Here is a 22986-nt window from a genome sequence, read left to right on the forward strand (position 1 = left end):
TTTTATACTGGGTTGTTTGTTTCTGACTTTTATTTGGCTGTTAAAATTTATTTTCAGTTCTGATAAAAAGGATTTTAATTCTTCAAGTATGTTCTTTAGTTCTTTTGCTAGATTTGCAATTTCTGGAGCAAGGTTTAGTTCATTGTAGTTGTACATTTTGTTTGCTTGTTGGGTTATTGTAGCATATGAGTTTTTGGTGTGATTTGTGACTTCTTTGCAGGCTTCTTGGAAGGCTATGTTTTTTTGATATTTGATTGTTATTATTTCCTTCTCTTGCTTATATATCTTGCACTGTTTTGAGTGAGAGTGGTGCTCTTCTTGACAGTTTGTGCATTTGGTTTTATTTGGACAGTCTTCTTCATCGTGGTCTGGGACTTTTTCACTGCAGTTTCCACATGTGAAGAATCTTAGACATTGGTCTTTATTATGCCCAAACTTTTGGCAGTTGTAGCATTGTAAAGGTTTTGGAATGTATTGTTCTATTTTCATTCTTTCATAACCTATATTGATGGTCTCTGGTATTTGAGGATAATTGAATGTTAGTATATAAGTGTTTGTACATATTACCTCTCCTTTTTTTTTAAATGTGATTCTTTTTACATCTGTGACCCCTTGGTTTTTTTAGTTCTGTTTTGATTTCTTCTGTTGTGCAGACGGAGATTTCCTGTTTTTTTACGACTCCTTTGGAGTAGTTTAGTGTTTGGTGTCGATAAGCTTTGATGTTCGTTTCATGCAATTTTTGTAGTTGAAGTAGAGTTTTGGCCTGTTTTTTATTTTGTACTTCTACCAATATGGTACCATTCCTTAATTTTTTGACATTTTTGGGTATTATTTTGCTTGATATGACCTTTTGGATAGTGAAGGGTGACATTTTAGTTAACGGTATATTAGACGTTGCTTCTAGCACGATGAATCTTGGAAAGTTTGTATCTTCATTGTCGCTGTCAGAGTCAATTTCTGTGTGTGGTCTCTTGGATTTTTTTGTGTTCATAGTAATTTTTGAAAAATTCATCAGCCATGCTCCCCACACTCCTCAGAGCCCCTTATGGGGAAGAACTGTGAGGGGGTAAATCCCATTCGCCTCGGTTCTCCAGGGCTACATAGCTGGTATACTCAAACATGGGGAGGTTTCCAAGCATTCACAATATATGGTTATGCCCACCCAAGTATGGGATTTCCCTGTATTTTTATTATTCCTGATGGCTACCTTTTTCCCAGCTTGATTGACCCTTCAGCCATCGCTTATTAACTCAGTTTATTGTTTATGTTGAGTGTTAGTGTGTTTTTGTTTGGACTGTCTGAATTAGTGCTTGTCATGACCAACCGATTGATTGGATCGGGCCTATCCAACCTCCCGTCTAGCCTAGTAAGGGCCAAAGTGGTGTGTTGTAGTATCATGTTATTATTTCCTAGGCATGTTCCACTCAACCACCAGGATCCCGTTCTTAATGCATTATGGGTTGCCACCAACGGTCAACTGGTGGTCCCATTGAAGGATTTTTACCCTCTGCAGGGGGGCAGTCGGTATGTTCTGTCGCCCTACCGACTAGGCAAAAAAAAAAAAATGAGGAGGTGGAGGAAAAAGAAAACGGGGGGGGGGAGGAGGAGAATGTTGTTTTTGTTTTTGCAGAACATGACTAAGTTTTGCAAAAGGGAATAGAAAAAAAAACAACATTTCATCTCAGGAAGTCAGTAGACAGCCTGATCTGGTAGCACCAGTGGGAAAAGGGGAGATTGGAAGTTAGGAGCCACTAGGGCCGGCTAGCGATAGACCTTACTCACCACAATGGTGAGGATTTCCTGACTCTCATTGATTGCGGTTAGGTTTGCCATATGGCGTATTCTGCGTCAACAAGATACAGTCACTATTGTCCGTCAACTAAACAATATTTTCCTTAAACGTGGACCTCCAACAGAGATATTGCTTGACAATGGTGCTGCATTTACCAGTGAGCAGTTTAGGAAGTTTAGCGACAGCTGGGGAATACATCTGAGGTTTCGATGCGCGCATGTACCTAGTGAAAATGGGATCATTGAACGAAATCATCGAACCATCAAAACAATCACAGCTCGATCAGGCTGCACAGTGTTTAAGGTAATGTTACCCTTAAAGATGATGTTTCGCCCTCTACGGCACCGGCTGATACATTGCATCGGTATCACGTTAGTGTGAAGGGTATAGAGATGAACTGGAAGTAGCCAGAGAGAGAGTGAGGCAAGGGGATGTTGTGTGGATCAAAAACCCATGAGGCAAATGCACGACAAGATATGGAGTCAGGCGAGTCACTGAAATAATCAGCCCACAAGCAGTGCAGATCAACAGCATGCCCCGTCATGTTAAAGATATATGGTTAGTAACGCAACCATCACTAGACAACATGAGTGAATCAGAGTCAGAACCTAGCGAAGCATTGCTCTGGATTGCAGCACCACCATCAGACAGTGACTCGGAGATTAGTAGCCTCCCAGAAGACATAGAGAGTAGTAGCCTCCCAGAAGAGACAGAGATGCTTGACCCTCAGAACACAGATGAAAGCACAAGTGAAGATGAGGCGTGTATCGTCCCCCCTCGAAGAAGCACCTGGCGAAGACGATCACCACCCCCTTGCCATCTCTGTGATCATGAGATCAGGGGGGAGTGTGGGGAAAATGGCTTACTGTACAAACGTCCTCGTGTCTGTCTGTCCTGTGAGTCACACATGTCGAGAAAGAAAGAGTCCATCATGGCGGCTGTGACGTTTTGTAGTGAACGGATTCTTTCAAGATCACGTGCGCGTGCCTTATAAAAACAGGTCACTTGTCAGTGGGAAAGGATAGGAAAATCATTTAACGTTTGCAAGAAGTGGCAAAATCAGTTGGGAGAATTTGTGTGAGCAGTGATTTTTGCCTGTTGATCGACTGCAATCTCTTCTCTCAATAGTCTTTACTTCCTGTCTTCATTCAAGGGAAGTAATTCGTTTGTTTTCTGACATTAATAATCTTCCTCTCTTATCAATTAAACAGTATATTTTTCACAGCTTACTTGTGTGTGTGTGTGTTTTTTTTATTTTTTTTTATTTTCAAAAGCAAGGAAATCAAATGCTGTTACAATTCTCCAACAACCCAGCAGCAAAAAAATCCTGTAATGAATGTTATGCTCAAGTTTTACAAAAAGTTATCGGACATAGGTAAACATGCTGACATATTGGCTATGAAAAAAAAAAAACTGTTCCTGAGAATGGAAAAACTTGTTAGTTCTTTCACAGCGTTCCTCCTCAGGAAAAATCTTCTAAACAATTATCTCATCGCCTTTATCCTCACAGAGAAACTTTTCTCATAATCAGTAGACTTATCAACTCTTTCAATATTTACAACTGCATAAAGAACTTTGTTTTGATTATCAGGGTTAACAGAATGCTCAACTTTCTTATCATTTTCATCCTCAGATTTTTTTAGGTAATCGGATTTATCAGTTTCTTCAGCAGCTTCCAGATATCGACACCTAATGGAGATGCCAGCAACAGAATCAATTTTACAAGGTAATTCAAAATGTTAAAGAAAAAAAAACTATATTTAGTCTTTGAAATAATCGCCATTGGCATCCAGCACGTTCTGTAAACATGTCTTGTGAAGTAAACCTTTATGCCATACACTATCAAAAGCCTTTGATATGTCAAGAGTAATTGCTCTAGAAAGAGAGCCTCTGTCGAGAGATTCGCTAATCCTATGAGATATAATTGTTAACACATCTGCTGTAGATCTAGCAGAACAGAAACCATATTGCATGTCACAGAGGAGGTTACTTTTCCTGAGGTGGTTGACTACTTCCCTGTTTAACAAATTCCAGTAATTTGCTCATAAAACACAGGAAACTTATTGGTCTGTATTGAGAGGAAGATGACTGAGCACCTGAATTTTTAGATATGGAGCATACTGATGAGGTTTTCCAGGGTGTTGGGAATCAGCTCTCCTTAAGACAATGCTTAAACAGCTTTGTAAGTTCTGGTTGAAGCTTTTTCAGCACTATAATTTGAATGCCATCAAGGACAGTTGCTTGGTTGGAATCAAGGTTTTTGATTAGCTTGGGAACACGATTGCATGTATAATAGTCATCTGTATGATTGGATGCTCTATCAGAATGTGATAAATTTTGAAAATTTGGCACATCTGTAATATTTTCATTATCTTATACTTCTAAATTAGTTTTAAAAAGTTAAAGTATTCTGTTTGACATTCAAAGGCTTACAACATTATAAACACAATTTTCCGTGCTTCCTCAAGAATATGTTGAATATCAGTATTAGGAATTTCTAAGAAAAACATTATTACGAAATAAGCAATAGCAATAAAGGTAATGAATCTTAAGGATTATGACGATTAGGTTCAGGCCTTGGAGTATAAATCATCTCACTTTTTAGCTGGTATTATGACCTTCACCTTCACCGAGGTGCACAACTTATATGACCTTCACCTTCACCGAGGTGCACGACTTGACACAAAAAAAACAACTTCTTAATCAACTGCTAGCGCACGCGTCACTGTAACGTCCAATGACAACAACAACAACCTTCTCACTCGACCTGCCTTTTATACCACTCCCTCAAGACTTCTGCTTATAAAAACCCAAGTTTTATTGTCGCGCATGCCTACACAAGGCACAAACACGTGGGCGTTTGTTTTGTTGGTAAGTACTACACTCCCCCCTGATCTGATGATCACATAGAGTGCACTCCGGGGGTGGCCTCTTAGTTCACTGGCTTCTGCGAAGGGTGGTATTTACAATCTCGGATTCAGGTTCTGGTTCTGGATGTGGTTCTGGTTCTGGTTCTGATCCTGCCTGATCAGACAAACTACAACTACCACTCTCTTGCTCGGTGACCTCACTTATCAGCAGCTCATCATCTGATGATTCATCGCTCTCTGTAGTTGTGGGATGTACTTCACTAGCTGGGCGAAGATCGCGCACATAGCGTGGGGTTCCATCAACAAGGACCGACTGCTGGCTGACCACTCCAGATATTCGTCCTCACTTGAACTTGGTGGTGCACCGGTTTCCAGGGGGTCTTACCCAAACTGGATTCCCTACCTTGTATTTGTCATGACTCTCCTCGTCGATTGGCTAGACAGTGTCAATGCCCTTTATCCTAACACGGTATGTATGTATGGCATTGGCTGGTGCTGTTGTTAGTGTCTTCCCATCCTTTGGTGTGATGTTATACCAATACGTGGCCTATGTAATGGTGCATTGCTTTCTAGCAGCAATTCTCTTGATGCTGCGATGGCTCCTCTCAGCAATGCCATTCCCTGATAGCACATGAGCACATCGCAGTTGTAGTCGGACACCCCACTCATTCAACAACTGCCGAACTTGGTGGCTACAAAAAGCAGCATTGTTGTCCATCAGTATCTCTTCCGGTGCACCTCGCTCAGAAAAGATAGATGACAGTTGGCGGACAACATTCGCTGAGTCCTGCCTGATCATTTGCCGCCACACCGCAAAACGAGTGGGTCCACAGTCGATAAGGATTAGAAAGGACTTACCACTGTAATGGGTAATATCCATCGCTACTTGTTGCCACACATGCTCAACCTCCAATCGCCGCTTCTGCCATTGCTCAGGTGCAGGATCGATAGACTGGCATGCCTCACAGTGCTTGATGATCTGCCTGACATCTGCCCTTGTCACTGCCGGGTCCACACGTCTCGCAAAATACAGAGTTCTTTTGATACCTGGATGTCGACTCTGCACATGAATTCTTTGTATTTGGCATGAGCTAATCGCACCAACTGTGCAAGATCGAGCAGTGAACTCCACGCCTGTCTTCACAGCTTCATACCATTTGTGAGGCACATGGGTTAGTTGGTCTGCATGATTACAGTGTGATGCCACAAGTGTTACACTCACCGACAGGTCATACTCTGATACCAGACTCTTCAGGGTGTTTAGCCTCTGCCGGATTAACATCTCACTAGCTGCCTTAGTGCGGACTCTTGTTCATCCTGAAAGAGTGTCGGACACCCAGTAGTAGACGCAGAGAGAATCCGTGTACAAGTGCAACTTCTTTGACTGCCATTGCAGTGCCAGATTTAAACCCTTCACAACAGCATCCAGTTCCGCCAGTTTGATGTGTTGAGCATCGTTCACGGGTCGCAGCCAGCATGCGTCTTCAATTATGTTTCCACGTTGCTCCAATAACACTCCCAATACCAAAGAACTAGCGTCAACCCACACATTCACAGTGTCCCCATCGACACACCATTCTCCACGGGCAGGGTCCTCCTTGTCAACTCTCTCTAGAGTTTCCGTCGTCATCAGAGTTAGAAGAGCATCATCAGATACATCATCCCAACCTGTAGTTACTAAACTTGCCCTGTGTTTGATGATGCCCACAGCTGCTCAGAGCCAACCACACGCTTGTAAGTGACCAATAAGTTTCCCACACAAGGAAAAAATAGTCCACCGCGTAATAACATCAGAGATGTTTGGAATCTCACTGCCACGCCTCCATCGTAAGGTACCGTCTTTTGCGCAGACGTCCAATCCTAATACCCATGCTCCATCCCTCAGACGTTCAGGATCCTTGCACTCCAACCCGAATTGAGCTAACTTTTCTCTGACGTGCGACGCAGATTGTATATCTTCATTGACATACACATCGTCAATATAGGCCGATGTTGCATCCTCAGTGGTCTTTTCCTGGGACAACACTGAATTTAAAATGGTCTTCATGATTTGCAGTGCCACATTCAGCCCAAAGCCAAGTCGAGTAAGGTAGTATCTCTGACCCCGGAACCACACTATCTGGAATGGCCACAATGTCTCATCCACTCGCACCTGCAAATAAGCCTTCCGCAAGTCTACTATAGACACATTGGAGCCCTTCTGGCACCATTCTCTCAGCTTGCTGGCGCACCCGTCAGCATCGGCAGTGTACGTCTCAATGTATTTATTGAGTTCACGATAGTCCAGCACCGGACAAACTTTTTTTTGATTTGTTATGCTGGACTACCGCCATTAAAGGAATCAGACCCTTGGGTGGTCCCAGCTTGTTGGGGTAGGGGATCAGCCATCCATCTTGGATCCATGCCTCAAGCTCCTTCTCGTATTCATTACAGGCCTTGTCGGGTATCGAGTACTCTGCAATGTTATTCTTGAGTTCGGTTGGCGCCCTTCCTTCTGTCCACTTCCACGATGCAGTCCATGCTTTTTGGTGAGGGTCGTAGTCCACCTTAAAATCAGGCCGATCAATGTGAACTGCAGCATACACTGAGGTTTCCAAAAACCGCACAGTCCCATCTCTTCCGATAACAACTCCCCCCAGTGCCTTAATAGCATCATATCCCAACAGTACATCGAATCCCAGCAAATCCCCTCGCATCACCAGCACATTAATCTCTGCGGCCACACCAGAGTCTGTGTGGACTTTGACAGTTCCGGCTCCACAGCAAGCTTGCGTATTGCCACCTATTGCAGTTACTTTGATGTTCTGCTTTGTCCAGTTTCGACACATCTTGGCACTCATGATGGTGTGTTTGCACCCGGAGTCGAGAAGAGCTGAACAAGGCACTTGGTCCATGTACACATTTATTGTCGGTTACGCCTCAATTAAATCTTGTCTGGGGAACAGGGCGGCGCTGACATCCTGCCCCCTGATGCATTTCCCACACAATTTTGGGATAAATGTCCATAACTACCACATTTGAAACAGCGCGGGCGCCCCCGCCCCTTGTTAGTACAACTTCTTGCGAAATGGCCTCGCTGGCCGCAGTAGAAACATCTCCCATTGGTCGTGGGTCTCAAACTGGGACTCTTTTCAGCATTAGTCTTGGCTGCCTGCACCATCATTACAACCGGTTCCCTCAGGTCCTCCTCATCTCTGATAATGGCTTGAGCGCATTCCAACAAATGTTCCATGGGCGTTACAGATACGCTGGTGGAAGTCCTCAACAGTTGCTTAACATTGGTGGGAAGGCCGGCCACAAACGCATACGCCAGTGTCTGCTCTGACACTCTATTGCCAAATAGAACTGCAAGTTTCTTCAGCTCCACGAAGAAGACGTCCACGGTTTCTCCTGGCATGAGCTTCCTAGAGGCAAATGTTTCGTAGGCCGTGCAGGGATCCACGGCAAATACCTTGTATAAAGCATTTTTTATAGAGGTAACATCAGCCTTCTCCACGGCACTAAGTTGCTGATACACACTCAGGGCGCCTCCAGCCAATCTCAGGGGAATCACGGTATACACCCCCTTTACTTCACAGAGGTTGCAGGTCAGCTCAACCCTTTCGACCCAGTCGACAACAGAAGTGGATCCGTCGAATTTGGGTATCAGTTTTAAATCAAACTTTGCCCCAGCCATAGTTGTCCAGGAAAAGAGACAAAACGAAATCGCCGAAATAGCTTATGACCTTCACCTTCACCGAGGTGCACGACTTGACACAAAAAAAAACAACTTCTTAATCAACTGCTAGTATATGCGTCACTGTAACGTCCAATGACAACAACAACAACCTTCTCACTCGACCTGCCTTTTATACCACTCTCTCAATTCCTCCTCTTGCGCATGCGCCCGGAGATTCCTGACAACCTCGAGACTTCCACTTATAAAAACCCAAGTTTTGTTGTCGTGTATGCCTACACAAGGCACAAACACGTGGGCGTTTGTTTTGTTGGTAAGTACTACAGCTATGAGGATACTTTTTCCCTGAAATTAAACCTTAACTAAATATTAAAAATAACATTGTATTCAAAGTACAAATAAAAGCTCTACGCTATGGCTAACCTACACTGGCTAACTTACAAGGAATGATGCATTTTCTTCTCCAAGTGATGTTATCTCAATTAACAACATGAAACTGAATTCTCCACCAGACTAGATGGATTCTATTCCTGAAATCGAGTAAGATTAATAGACCACAAAAAGGTATACTATAACATATTGGGAAGAGGAAAATTATGTTCTCAATTTCTTTACTAACACAGTGTTTGAGAAATAAAGAAGAACTTTAATCGAATATTCGAATATCTATGAATCTCATACAGAGATCAAGTGTTAGCTCCAGGAAAGGGCCCCCCCCCCCTTGATTTCTGAAAAATTCGACTGAAGTAAAATTCCTTTATATAATAGACAGAATAGACAGGATACGTAAAATTAATTCCATAAAAACAATTTTGTCCTCTTATGAAGATTAAAATAGAGATATATGATAATAAATCTTATTCCAATTTTGATCAAAATCCATTATATGATTTTCATTCTAAAAAATGTTTAAAATTTAATTTGAATTTTTAAATGGGGGGGAGGCCCATCTTTTTCCTTGGCTTGTCATGGAGGAAAAGCACATCTTTGCGATTCACTAGTGCTAGCTCTATTTGGCACAATGGGAATTCTCATTTAACATATTAAACAGTGTGCTCTTCTTGTTGAGAGAACATCGAATATTCATGAAGTAAAGTAAGAGTACGTTACTAGAAAGTTTAATATTATTGTTGGAATAATTCTTATCTATCTCATCTGATGATACAGTTACAATCGGTTATTTAGTGTGTGAGTGAATCATAAATAATTAAAAAATTTGATTCTCGAGTGTCTGTTTAGATTATCATATACTCAGCGAACATAACTCTGTTTTTCTTGCTTATCATTTTGTTCTAGCTTGGGATGAGACATCATACCAGATGCCAGATATTTTACTTCTGTATTTTGAAGGAAAGTCTACATACAATTTATCAAATGCATAAGATTAATAGATTGTAGTTTTTCATGACTGAACACCGTTTTTAGGGAATTCCTATTTTAATCATGTAAATTCTTCTGAGTCAAGAACAAAACATACACTTGAGTTGAATTATTTGGTTTTCTTTCTACGCCGAAACATTTGCTTATTTACCTAAGCAGCAGCCTTTTTTTTCATTTTCTTCTCCCAACTGACAATAAACTTACACGCAAACGAGACAATGTCTAAAAATGAAAGATTCATGTCAACAAAAAATTTTCCTTTTTGTGGTGCCACCTCAAACTCCCAATAGTGCCAAAACTTGTATATTTGCATTATTTTGTATTGTTCCAAGTTTGAATGCTGGTGCTTCTCTCCAGCGGGCACATGGCAGCCTTGAGTGCTTATTATTATGCCTCCTCATGCCATTACCACAGTGGTATGATTGATGTTCACCTGCTATGCCATATACAAAGGGTGGATATGATTAGTTTATCCATGCGATAAAAAAATGATTTCAAGTATCGGTTGCTGAGGTTACTTATTTACTGTATGTGGTCAGCCCTTCCTTTTTGTTCCTCCTCTACTAACTGTGAGGATTTTGTGTGTCCTTCTATTACAATTGTGTGTAGGAGGGGAGGGGGGCTGTCTCCTTACCCTGGTCACTGTAGACAACTGAATTGTGAAAGTGATGTCATAGCCTCTGTCTTTTTTTTCTTTCCCTTGTCTGTGTTTTTTTAACTTGCTCAGATCCACATGGTTGATGTTTCAACAGTTGTAATGTTTCTACCTTTTCCTTGACCAACCTAGCTATATGCGAATCATTTACATCTTAAGATGAATTACTACAGCTATATGTGGAGAGACACCACTAAAAGTACTCTCCATTAGCAGAGTTTCAAATTAACTTCGAAATCTAGTGGGAGATGATCTCTTCTGTTTCTTATAACCACTTTTTCACAGAAAAGACATTTATAGTATTTTTTTTTTTTACTCTTTCATTACTTTTATTGAACGAACGCCAATCCTTTTTAAATATTCATAGCAAAAAATAGCTTTGCTCCCACAACAAAAAATAAGTTTTCTATCTATGTATGCCTAACAGCAAGCTAAATTTCCACCAACTGAACTTCCTCATAAGAAATTCATAGTGGTCATCAAATCCAGTATCAATAGATTCCTGTCCAAAAGTAATCAAACTTAATTTATTCCATTCATTATCCTCAATCTTCCCATCACCTTTCAAAAAGCTATTATTCCATCTCATTAATATTTATCCTTAAGTGGCCTTCAACCTTAATAAGTAGTGACCCTTCAATAAAACAAAAGAAAATGAAGGCACTCATCATCATCAACATGCACAAAATAGAGTTATTAAAGAAACTGTGCATCCAAATAATAAATTATAGTCAAAATTTGAATTGTGTTCTAACTTCTGAAAGAATTAACAGATAATATCTTCAATTGTGGCAATTTCAAATACGTTTTCCTCGAAAGTTATTGTTAAAATAGATTTCAAAAACTTGATCTATTAATCAATTGAATATTTTTGCTAATAGAATCATATATTTGGAGAATAAATTGACAGATCAAATATAGAACAGTAAATGCATTTGTGGTCTGAAATGCTACCAAAGGCAAAATAATTTACCTTTCTGTGATCAAATGTCTTAAAATTGGTAAAAGTCTGTTTTTGCGACGTGTGTATGGTCCTTTGCAAACAAAAAGAATGAACAAAAAAGAAATCTCCATCTTTTCTCTTTATTTGTTTGCAATATTGTCACCTAATATGCAAATGAGATGTTTCCGGTTTAAAATGAAAAGCCTCATTTTTCAAAAACTGGGTTGATTTTGGATTTGGATGTTGAAGCAGTAAGTTTTGTCAGCAATAGTTCGTATTTAAGAGTTGAACATAAAGCTTTAGAGTAGTGAGTTTTGACAACTGAGCTTTAGTTTTGGAGTAACGAGGTTTTTGTCAGCAGTGTGTCAAATTTTTAGTAGTGAATTTTGACAGCAGTGTGTCAAATTTTGAGTAGTGAATTTTGACAGCAGTGTGTCAAATTTTGAGTAGTGAATTTTGACAGCAGTGTGTCGAATTTTGAGTAGTGAATTTAGACAGCAGTGTGTCAAATTTTGAGTAGTGAATTTTGACAGCAGTGTGTCAAATTTTGAGTAGTGAATTTTGACAGCAGTGTGTCAAATTTGGAGTTGTGAATTTTGACAGCAGTGTGTCGATTTTTGAGTAGTGAATTTTGACAGCAGTGTGTCGAATTTTGAGTAGTGAATTTTGACAGCAGTGTAGTGAATTTTGACAGCAGTGTGTCAAATTTTGAGTAGTGAATTTTGACAGTAGTGTGTCAAATTTTGAGTAGTGAATTTTGACAGCAGTGTGTCAAATTTTGAGTAGTGAATTTTGACAGCAGTGTGTCAAATTTTGAGTAGTGAATTTTGACAGCAGTGTGTCAAATTTGGAGTTGTGAATTTTGACAGCAGTGTGTCGAATTTTGAGTAGTGAATTTAGACAGCAGTGTGTCGAATTTTGAGTAGTGAATTTTGACAGCAGTGTAGTGAATTTTGACAGCAGTGTGTCAAATTTTGAGTAGTGAATTTTGACAGCAGTGTGTCAAATTTTGAGTAGTGAATTTTGACAGCAGTGTGTCAAATTTTGAGTAGTGAATTTTGACAGCAGTGTGTCGAATTTTGAGTAGTGACTTTTTACAGCAGTGTATCGAATTTTGAATGGTGAATTTTGACAGCAGTGTGTCCAATTTTTAGTAGTGAATTTTGACAGCAGTGTGTCAAATTTTGAGTAGTGAATTTTGACAGCAGTGTGTCGAATTTTGAGTAGTGAATTTTGACAGCAGTGTGTCAAATTTTGACAGCAGTGTGTCAAATTTTGAGTAGTGAATTTTGACAGCAGTGTGTCAAATTTTGAGTAGTGAATTTTGACAGCAGTGTATCGAATTTTCATTAGTGAATTTTGACAGCAGTGTGTCAAATTTTGAGTAGTGAATTTTGACAGCAGTGTGTCAAATTTTGAGTAGTGAATTTTGACAGCAGTGTGTCAAATTTTTAGTAGTGAATTTTGACAGCAGTGTGTCGAATTTTGAGTAGTGAATTTTGACAGCAGTGTGTCAAATTTTGAGTAGTGAATTTTGACAGCAGTGTGTCAAATTTTGAGTAGTGAATTTTGACAGCAGTGTGTCAAATTTTTTGTAGTTAATTTTGACAGCAGTGTGTCAAATTTTGAGTAGTGAATTTTGACAGCAGTGTATCGAATTTTGAATAGTGAATTTTGACAGCAGTGTGTCAAATTTTGAGTAGTGAATTTTGACAGCAGTGTGTCAAATTTTGAGTAGTGAATTTTGACAGCAGTGTGTCAAATTTTGAGTAGTGAATTTTGACAGCAGTGTGTCGAATTTTGAGTAGTGAATTTTGACAGCAGTGTATCGAATTTTGAATGGTGAATTTTGACAGCAGTGTGTCGATTTTTGAGTAGTGAATTTTGACAGCAGTGTGTCAAATTTTGAGTAGTGAATTTTGACAGCAGTGTGTCGAATTTTGAGTAGTGAATTTTGACAGCAGTGTGTAGAATTTGGAGTAGTGAATTTTGACAGCAGTGTGTCGAATTTTGAGTAGTGAATTTTGACAGCAGTGTGTCGAATTTTGAGTAGTGAATTTTTACAGCAGTGTGTCAAATTTTGAGCAGTAAATTTTGACAGCAGTGTGTCAAATTTTGAGTAGTGAATTTTGACAGCAGTGTGTCAAATTTTGAGTAGTGAATTTTGACAGCAGTGTGTCGAATTTTGAGTAGTGAATGTTGACAGCAGTGTATCGAATTTTGAATGGTGAATTTTGACAGCAGTGTGTCGATTTTTGAGTAGTGAATTTTGACAGCAGTGTGTCAAATTTTGAGTAGTGAATTTTGACAGCAGTGTATCGAATTTTCATTAGTGAATTTTGACAGCAGTGTGTCAAATTTTGAGTAGTGAATTTTGACAGCAGTGTGTCAAATTTTGAGTAGTGAATTTTGACAGCAGTGTGTCAAATTTTTAGTAGTGAATTTTGACAGCAGTGTGTCGAATTTTGAGTAGTGAATTTTGACAGCAGTGTGTCAAATTTTGAGTAGTGAATTTTGACAGCAGTGTGTCAAATTTTGAGTAGTGAATTTTGACAGCAGTGTGTCAAATTTTTTGTAGTTAATTTTGACAGCAGTGTGTCAAATTTTGAGTAGTGAATTTTGACAGCAGTGTGTCGAATTTTGAGTAGTGAATTTAGACAGCAGTGTGTCAAATTTTGAGTAGTGAATTTTGACAGCAGTGTGTCAAATTTTGAGTAGTGAATTTTGACAGCAGTGTGTCAAATTTGGAGTTGTGAATTTTGACAGCAGTGTGTCGATTTTTGAGTAGTGAATTTTGACAGCAGTGTGTCGAATTTTGAGTAGTGAATTTTGACAGCAGTGTAGTGAATTTTGACAGCAGTGTGTCAAATTTTGAGTAGTGAATTTTGACAGTAGTGTGTCAAATTTTGAGTAGTGAATTTTGACAGCAGTGTGTCAAATTTTGAGTAGTGAATTTTGACAGCAGTGTGTCAAATTTTGAGTAGTGAATTTTGACAGCAGTGTGTCAAATTTGGAGTTGTGAATTTTGACAGCAGTGTGTCGAATTTTGAGTAGTGAATTTAGACAGCAGTGTGTCGAATTTTGAGTAGTGAATTTTGACAGCAGTGTAGTGAATTTTGACAGCAGTGTGTCAAATTTTGAGTAGTGAATTTTGACAGCAGTGTGTCAAATTTTGAGTAGTGAATTTTGACAGCAGTGTGTCAAATTTTGAGTAGTGAATTTTGACAGCAGTGTGTCGAATTTTGAGTAGTGACTTTTTACAGCAGTGTATCGAATTTTGAATGGTGAATTTTGACAGCAGTGTGTCCAATTTTTAGTAGTGAATTTTGACAGCAGTGTGTCAAATTTTGAGTAGTGAATTTTGACAGCAGTGTGTCGAATTTTGAGTAGTGAATTTTGACAGCAGTGTGTCAAATTTTGACAGCAGTGTGTCACATTTTGAGTAGTGAATTTTGACAGCAGTGTGTCAAATTTTGAGTAGTGAATTTTGACAGCAGTGTATCGAATTTTCATTAGTGAATTTTGACAGCAGTGTGTCAAATTTTGAGTAGTGAATTTTGACAGCAGTGTGTCAAATTTTGAGTAGTGAATTTTGACAGCAGTGTGTCAAATTTTTAGTAGTGAATTTTGACAGCAGTGTGTCGAATTTTGAGTAGTGAATTTTGACAGCAGTGTGTCAAATTTTGAGTAGTGAATTTTGACAGCAGTGTGTCAAATTTTGAGTAGTGAATTTTGACAGCAGTGTGTCAAATTTTTTGTAGTTAATTTTGACAGCAGTGTGTCAAATTTTGAGTAGTGAATTTTGACAGCAGTGTATCGAATTTTGAATAGTGAATTTTGACAGCAGTGTGTCAAATTTTGAGTAGTGAATTTTGACAGCAGTGTGTCAAATTTTGAGTAGTGAATTTTGACAGCAGTGTGTCAAATTTTGAGTAGTGAATTTTGACAGCAGTGTGTCGAATTTTGAGTAGTGAATTTTGACAGCAGTGTATCGAATTTTGAATGGTGAATTTTGACAGCAGTGTGTCGATTTTTGAGTAGTGAATTTTGACAGCAGTGTGTCAAATTTTGAGTAGTGAATTTTGACAGCAGTGTGTCGAATTTTGAGTAGTGAATTTTGACAGCAGTGTGTAGAATTTGGAGTAGTGAATTTTGACAGCAGTGTGTCGAATTTTGAGTAGTGAATTTTGACAGCAGTGTGTCGAATTTTGAGTAGTGAATTTTTACAGCAGTGTGTCAAATTTTGAGCAGTAAATTTTGACAGCAGTGTGTCAAATTTTGAGTAGTGAATTTTGACAGCAGTGTGTCAAATTTTGAGTAGTGAATTTTGACAGCAGTGTGTCGAATTTTGAGTAGTGAATGTTGACAGCAGTGTATCGAATTTTGAATGGTGAATTTTGACAGCAGTGTGTCGATTTTTGAGTAGTGAATTTTGACAGCAGTGTGTCAAATTTTGAGTAGTGAATTTTGACAGCAGTGTGTCGAATTTTGAGTAGTGAATTTTGACAGCAGTGTGTCAAATTTGGAGTAGTGAATTTTGACAGCAGTGTGTCGAATTTTGAGTAGTGAATTTTGACAGCAGTGTGTCGAATTTTGAGTAGTGAATTTTTACAGCAGTGTGTCAAATTTTGAGCAGTAAATTTTGACAGCAGTGTGTCAAATTTTGAGTAGTGAATTTTGACAGCAGTGTGTCAAATTTTGAGTAGTGAATTTTGACAGCAGTGTGTCGAATTTTGTAGTAGTGAATGTTGACAGCAGTGTGTCAAATTTTGAGTAGTGAATTTTGTCAGCAGTGTGTCAAATTTTGAGTAGTGAATTTTGACAGCAGTGTGTCAAATTTTTAGTAGTGAATTTTGACAGCAGTGTGTCCAATTTTTAGTAGTGAATTTTGACGGCAGTGTGTCAAATTTTGAGTAGTGAATTTTGACAGCAGTATGTCAAATTTTGAGTAGTGAATTTTGACAGCAGTGTGTCAAATTTTGAGTAGTGAATTTTGACAGCAGTGTGTCAAATTTTGAGTAGTGAATTTTGACAGCAGTGTGTCAAATTTTGAGTAGTGAATTTTGCCAGCAGTGTGTCGAATTTTGAGTAGTGAATTTTGACAGCAGTGTGTCAAATTTTGAGTAGTGAATTTTGACAGCAGTGTGTCAAATTTTGAGTAATGAATTTTGACAGCAGTGTGTCGAATTTTACTCCAGAAATTGTAACTTGGAAGCGAAGCAGGGCAACTGTAACACATGAAAAGAATTAAACACAGCATTTGCATATTGAATTAGAGGAATTTCGCGATAATACACAGTGTTTAGTTACAGAAATTGGAATGCCATATTGAGATCAAAAAGTCACAAACATTAGTTTGTCACTTTTCGATCTCAATATGACATGCCGGTTATCTGCCATATTTCTCGAGGCATTTCATTGTTACTTTCGCTATTTTCTAGACGGTGATAGATGTTCCAATTAACTGAAGAAATTTATCACATATTTAGTCACAGAGACAATCTTAGACGACTTATCTATATATTAATATGATAGCGTGTGTATTCTTTTGTGTGTCATGCTTACATCTAAGTCGTTTAATTGTTATGAAATTCCATTTCTTATCTTTATATTAATATCGTAATTCGCTTTGGCCGTTATCATGCTGTGCATCCCTAAAAAAGGGAAGTAGAATATTCCAAATGATTTATTTGGAATATTGTTACCCCTTAAAAAGGAAAGTAGAATATTCCAATTCCTAACAAAAAAAAAAAAATTGGTGTCGCTGTTGAGGCAAAGCTAATAAAAGTGATTTGTTCTTCTTGGCCTTTTGGCCAAGATCAAAGTGTAATATCTGTTCTTCAGATGCTACATTTCAATTTCTTCTTTCTCAGTGGAGGAGAAATCCTTTACGACTAAGACAATTTTTTGTTCCTTTTCTCCACGTTAAAAAACGACCCTGGTGTCTAAATTTGTTCCGTACAAAAGTAACTGGGAAAAGTAATTTCTGATTTAATTACAAAATACCCTGGAAATATCCCTTCTGATTACTTATAAAATGCACTGGAAATGTCTCTTCTGATTAATTATAAGATGCCCTGGAAAATGTCCCTTCTGATTATTATTTTTTTGTTTGTTTACTAGCCTCCCCACAAAGGCAGAGTTGAACATGAGGTCGGTTAAAAATTTGGGGGGAAACCAGCTCCCCAAAAGGGGCAATCTGGTCAGTAACAAAAATAAAAATTGTATCAGTAATGAAGGATTTCTCCTCCATTAACTAAGACCAAAAAAAAGGGGGGGTTATGTCACTGTAATGCTGAGAAATTCTACACTCAGAAATTCATGTTGAAGCAATGGTTGCCTAATCCCTAATTGTTTATGTTTTTATGTATTAATTTCGAAAAGCTGCTGAAACAGTTTATGATTTAAACATTACTTTATTTCAAGTATATTTTAAACAGTGGGGTGGGGGTATGAAGTCAGTCCTGGTGATGCATTCCCCAGTGCTCTCCGGCCAAAAACAGACACAAAACAACTTGTAGAAAAAAAAATGTGTTTATTTATTTTTAAAATGCTGCAGCTACTAAAATCAATTTCGCATGTAGCAATGAGAAAAACTTAGCGACGACGTGGAACAGAGCGTGGTGGTTTTTTGACGGAGGACAATCAAGCGACATCACAACTCGGGCGCTTGCCTGGTTTCTTCTCCTTTTGCCTGACAAGCTACCTGCTTTTGTTTATATCAGTCTCGAGTTTTGCTGATGCACCTGCGAGTCAATGACTTTAAACTGTGACCCCATTAACAAGTACATCTGGCCTCCGCTACCGTTGACAATCCACACCTGCAAGTGTTTCCGCACAATGCACTGTGCACAGCCCTCCCTCACCATTTCATAATATATATATATATATATATATATATATATATATATATCTTCTCTTTTTTTCCACCATCGCCACCTTTTTATATATTTTTTTCTTTTCAATTATGCAACAACATTTATCAGAACAATTTATACATCAAAAATGTCCGAATCATAATAAAAAAACAAGCGCTTTTATACATGTATTTCCACACCACAAAGCAAATAATGAACAATTGTCTTACATGTGAGAGGGAAAAAAAGGAGGACAAAGAAAAATGATTCGTCTCTTTCTTTTTCTTCACCCAGTTTTTTTTTCTTTTTTTGTTTAGATTCTCCACTCCGCATCCGCGTACAAAATAATCAAATGTACAGTTTTGCTTGTTACCATTTTATCATCAGATCCTTCGAATTTTTTCTTTGTTTTTTTTTTTTCCTGCCCGTTATTACTATATTGCCCTACCGAAAACACTCGATGCATGGTGAAGACCATTCAATGGTAATCACGTCGTAATTAACATCGGTTGGTTACACTTGATGACCCCGCGCGTGCTCTGCTCGAACCAACAATGATAAAAAAGGAAAAAAAATATGCATATCCTTACATTTATGTTTTTTTTTAATCCCCCCACCTTCCTTCTTTCTCATCGTATGTAACTCGATCTTAACGTCTTGCATACTCTGTCAAAACGATAGCCGCAGTCATCTTTCTAAGTGACAATAATGGAACAAACCCCAGAATACTAGCAGAATATCGATTTAATCCAACCCAAACAATTCTCTCTCACTAGTTCCTCTTCACTACTTTCAAATTCTGATCCTACTCTAGGCTTTTCAGAGAAAATCTTGCTTCTCTCCCCGACCTCCGCAAGTGATGCAAATAGAGGATAACTATTTGCCATTTTTGACGTCATGCTATGCATCATGACCAGTGGCGGCTCGTGCCTAAGATTAGTGGGGGTGCTGTTATAAAGAAAACACCTATTTTTTTTAATATTGTGTAAAAATAAAACAAACATAAAATTATACATAATTTATACGTATGCACACGTATAAAAATACAATAACTTAAAGGAATCCTAAATAGATGTAAATATTTTACTTATTACATTCATTTGAAAGTAAACTCCATTCTTCTTGTTTTAATTTGTGAGAAAAGATTGATAATTTTCTCCTTAACTTCTGAATGACTGCTGAAGAACTTTTTTATCAATTGAAAGCACTGCAAGTTCATTTAGTCTTTCGCAACCCATGGTGTTCCTTAGAAAAGTTTTTATTCTTTTCAGAGTTGAAAAACAACGTTCTATCTCTTATGTAGTCATGGGAATTGTCAAGATAATTTTTATGGGTTTTGTGATTTCACTAAGAACATCGTTTAAATTGTTTTCCAAAATAAATTTCAGGAGATCAATTACTTTGCAATACTCATGGATATCTGACCTACTATAAAATATTTCTAGCTCAGTTTCAAACTTTTCTTTGTCAATCATGGAATATGCTTCAGTTGTCAAGGATATCTCTTCTGTAGGTAGTTTTTTTTTTCTTAAAACTAGAAAAGCTTATCTTGTTAAACAATTTAGCAAGTATTAAATGTTTAGTTGAAGAATATCTGTCCGTTATATCAACAGATATATAGTCACACAGTTCTTTAGCTTCGCCCTTGAGTGTTTGTGAAGAATTTTCACAGTATTTGGTGTTTCTTATCTCTAAAATAGCAGTTTTGAAATTTGTTATGTATTCATTGACTTTATATATGCTAATTTCCCGAGAAATAATTTCAACATGAGACATAATTTTATGAAATAGCTCAAACCAAAATATGAAATTTTCATCGTTCAAATATTTCAGAATTCCTGTCGCTTCTGCAACGGTCTCATCTACATATGATGTTGACTGAATTTCAGTGACAGTTTTTTTATGCTTGAACATTTTCATGAACTCTATTTATGTATGTTAAAGTTCCACCTTGTGGCGGATACACGTAGAATGCTTACATCCAGATGCTTCTTGAAAAATGGACAGACGCTGTGGTGATCTAGAAAAGAAAGTCGGAATAGCCAAAATGTTAGAGATAAATATTCTAGCATTTCGTGTAATGCTTGCTGCATTCCTCATTATTAAATTAAGTTGATGCGCATAACAGTGAGTGAAATGCGCATTACTATAAACTGCTTTTATTTTCGCCTGAGCACCAGCTTTTTTGCCTTTCATGACATTTGCATCATCAAATGTCTGAGCTATCAGTTTTTTGGCGATTCCCTTGAAGGATTATATCTAATTGTTGTAGAATACATTTTGATATCCTATCAGCGGTTTGGTTTTCTGGAATAAAGAATCCCCAAATGCGTTCAAGTATTTTTCATCCAAGACGTACCGTAAAACAATGATCATTTGTGTATGTTCAGACACAGCAGTTATTTCATCAGCCATGACAGCTACAAAGGAAGCTTTGCTAATTTCTGCCCTTATTTCATTATGGTATATTTGTAAAAGACAGTCAAGTATGTCATTCTGAATAGTCTTGGAAACACCTTTGAAGACATTACTGGTTTCTAAGTGATTCTTTAAATCTGGATCCAATTAAGATGCAAAATTTAAAAATCCTCTAAATACACTTGGATTTACTGAATCATCTTTTTCATCATGTCCTCGTGAGGGAGTTTCAAAGTTCCCACAAAAGAAAATACAATCTATTATTTTAGATAAAATTTCACGGTTCTTCTTAACATTCATGTTATGATGATTGATTGAAAGTCTGCAGGCCTCACTAAGTTTTGCTTTAATATTTATGGTCCCCAAAATTGATAGGGAAACTACATTGTCAACGCGCTTCTCATGCTTTTCAGTTCTATCTTTCATTTTGCTAATAGTTCTGAAACCATCTTTTGTCTATGTTACATCACCCCCTAACAACAAACAAGGAAAGCAGAACAATGCCTTTTTTAGTTCACAGCCGCAAAGCTAACTTTTCCGTTGGTACCATTAAAGCTACGAATATACACTTTGTTGTTGCTAATGCCTGGCTGAGATATTTGAATATCAGGCGTTGAACGGCTTCTTTTCTTAATTACAACTTTATCATGGAGAGACTGCTGTGAAAACTCAATCTGTTGAAGTTCATTTACCGTCGCAGAAGTTATTTCTTGGGGGTGCAAGGAGACCATGGTTAAATTCTTTTTATATCAATTGTATTGGGAAAGGTAAGTACTAGGTAGTCTATCAGTAGAATATCAATTAAGGTAGAAGGAATACAATGTTTATGTGATCCTCTTTTTGCGATTCAACTGAACCGGAAGTTCTAACTGAGTTGAATCATACTTTTATAACTTTTAGGTCACAGATTTTTATTAACGAAAAAAGTTTTACTATTTAACAACGGTTTTATTTATAAAAAGCTTATTGTTAATTAAAAATAAGCGTATAAAAAGTAAGCTTGTCATTAAAATTGCTTTTTTTAATACAAATATTTTTAACTTTGCCATTATAAGCCGTCGAAAAAGGGGTAATATGCAAAAACATTTTAATCAAAAAACACTATTTTAAATTGTATACACTTTACAGAGTAATAAAAAAAATATACAAATATATTTCTTTTAAACTTTACAGATAAAATAAAATTTTACCGCAGGCAAACAAACGAAAAACATTGTTTAAATACATTTTATTTACAATTTTTTAATTATTTATTTTTTCATAAAAACAAAATCTTTGCCTGCAAACGATGGTAAAGTTAGGAGATTACCATTTAAAAATGGTTTTATTGGATAACAGTTTTATTTAAAATTTAAAAATGTGTGTTAATAACAAAACTTTGTAAATAAAATATAGAATAAAAAAGTTTACATGTTTGTACTATGAGCAAACAAAAAAAAATTAAAGATACATAATTTTATTTACAAATCTTTTTACAACTTTTTATATAAAAATAAAAACAAACTTTGCTATTTACTAAGCTTATTATAAAAACGGTTTTACATACTCGTCTTGTTATTGCACATTTTAATTAAAAAACTTTGTTCAAAGTGTAAAACTTCTTGCTTTGTCCTCGTGGGATGTAAATAAATGCTAAAGCTTTATATATATATATATATATATATATATATATATATATATATATATAATGTGTGCGTATATATATATATAATGTGTGTGTATACATATGTGCGTGTATGTATATATATGTGTGTGTATATATATATATATGTGTATATATATATATATATATATGCGTGTATATATATATATGCGTGTATATATGTATATATATATGTGTGTGTATATATATGTGCGTGTATATATGTATGTATATATATATGTGTGTGTATATATGTGTGTGTATATATATATATGTGTGTGTGGGTGTATATATATGTGTGTGTATATATATATATGTGTGTGTGTGTATATATATGCGTGTGAATATATATGTGTATATACATATGTATATATATGTGTGTGTATAAGGCAAAAACATTTCTAACTAAAATGTATTTTAAAAAAATAAACTTTTCTTCGCTTTTCTATAAAAAAAATGTAAATATTTTTTATTCTGTAAAGTTAAACTACTACAAAATAAATAAATTTGTCTGCTTAAATCGCATTTAAAAGTGTGAGATTTTTTTTTTTTTAAGTTGGAGATCTTATTTACAAGAACACGTTACACTTTTTAATAATAATAAAAAGAAAACATTTGTAAACAAAGCTTCTTAAAAAAAAAAAATAAATAAGCGAAAACGCGCAAACACCGCGTTTGGAACTGCGAAAAATACAGTTCCGATTTGACTCATATTAACCGTTCTAGATCGGGCATCATGCGCACAAGCGAATT

General features: G+C 37.0%; 1 protein-coding gene and 1 pseudogene across 2 annotated transcripts in view; one reads left to right on the forward strand and one right to left on the reverse strand.

The window, feature by feature from the left end:
* The window catches only part of LOC145256383 (uncharacterized), a 1175042-nt gene that overhangs the window by 1128115 nt on the left and 23941 nt on the right, over nt 1–22986 (reverse strand). The gene's annotated exons all lie outside the window — the stretch shown is intronic.
* On the forward strand, nt 17110–17339 carry LOC145256630 (U2 spliceosomal RNA; annotated as a pseudogene).

The sequence above is a fragment of the Euprymna scolopes genome, chromosome 32 (assembly GCF_053919585.1).
Source record: "Euprymna scolopes isolate OS-2025 chromosome 32, ASM5391958v1, whole genome shotgun sequence".
NCBI lineage: Eukaryota > Metazoa > Mollusca > Cephalopoda > Sepiida > Sepiolidae > Euprymna > Euprymna scolopes.